Below are 1,574 nucleotides of genomic sequence, written 5' to 3' on the forward strand. Positions count from 1 at the left end.
CACCACCAACACCACCCACACCACCAACACCACCACCACCAACACCACACACACCACCCACACCACATGCACCACCAACACCACACACACCACTCACACCACCCACACCACCAACACCACACAAACCACCAACACCACACATACCACCACCACCAACACCACACTCACCACCAACACCACCAACACTACACTCACCACCACCACCAACACCACACACACCACCCACACCACACGCACCACCAATACCACACACACCACTCACACCACCCACACCACCAACACCACACACACCACCAACACCACACACACCACCACCACCAACACCACACTCACCACCAACACCACCAACACTACACTCACCACCACCACCAACACCACACACACCACCAACACCACACATGCCACCCACACCACCCTCACCAGCCCAACTCTGCACTTCCCATATTGACTCAGCTCCTCAGAGGATGGGGGTACCAGAAAGATGCCAGGGAGGTTTGGGGACTGCCTGGTCTGATCCCTTCCCTAGAAGCACCCCCCAGGTTTATCTCTAGAGAATGTGCTCATGATTCTAAGAGTCTTAGGCTGCTGCTAGACTAAGGAAGACTTTGGAAAAGCAATGGAAGAAGAACTAGGTGAGGTTGGAGAGGAGGCCCCCCAGGGACTGTCTCTGAGGGGGACATGGCAGCACCTATGGAAGCCAAAACTACTGATGAGGCTGGAGAAACACAGACCCAATGTCATTGCTGCCATCCCCCTCCACTGACCCTGGGTCCCTGTAGCCTCCAGGGGCATCAGTCATATCAGGCCCTGGAGCTCACTTCTTCCTGGGACAAGCATGGCTTTTAACTCCTGACCTTTATCTGTCTGGCTACATCCTCCTAGGCAGGTTGTCTCAAGCAACTCGAAGCTTCTTTACCACAGGCATGAGGATACATCAGGGACATCCCTACTGTGGTGTCCACAGTCACTGGAGCTCAGTAGATCTGAACACTGGCATTTAGCACTCCTTCCTCCCCACCCAACCCCAGCAGCACTCACCATGCTTTCTCCCCAGATGTTCTCTCTTCTAAGTGAGGACAGCCCTATCTGTGCATCTCCAGTCATCCATTCCCCATCCCTCCTCCTCTTCCCTGTCCCCACCAAGAACCAAGTCCTTGCTATTCCTACCAACATTTACTGAGCTCAGCTTGAGCCTGGACTTTTGCAACAGCTTTCAAGCTGGTCTCTTGTTCTGAATCTCCACACACCCTGAAATCCACCCACCACGCAGAGGACAGGGTGTGTTACTTAAAGTTCTCATCTAACCACTTCACTCTTTGGGTCAGCCCTTGTCAGTGGTTCTCATGAGTCAGGCCACAGGAAAACAGATTCAAGTCCTTCTGGCAGTAAGACTGAGTGGGGAGATTGGGGGCAGAGGGAGAAGTCAACACAAGCTCCCAGAGTATGTGCACATTTTCTCAGAAGTCTTAGGTTAATTTTTTTTAACAGAGCTTATTTTTTTAGAATAGTTTCATATTTACATAGAAGTTGAGAAAATACTACAGAGAGTTTCTATATACTCCAGTTTCTGGTTA

The sequence above is a fragment of the Otolemur garnettii genome, unplaced genomic scaffold (genome assembly GCF_000181295.1).
Source record: "Otolemur garnettii isolate 467f Iridium unplaced genomic scaffold, OtoGar3 scaffold00244, whole genome shotgun sequence".
Lineage (NCBI taxonomy): Eukaryota > Metazoa > Chordata > Mammalia > Primates > Galagidae > Otolemur > Otolemur garnettii.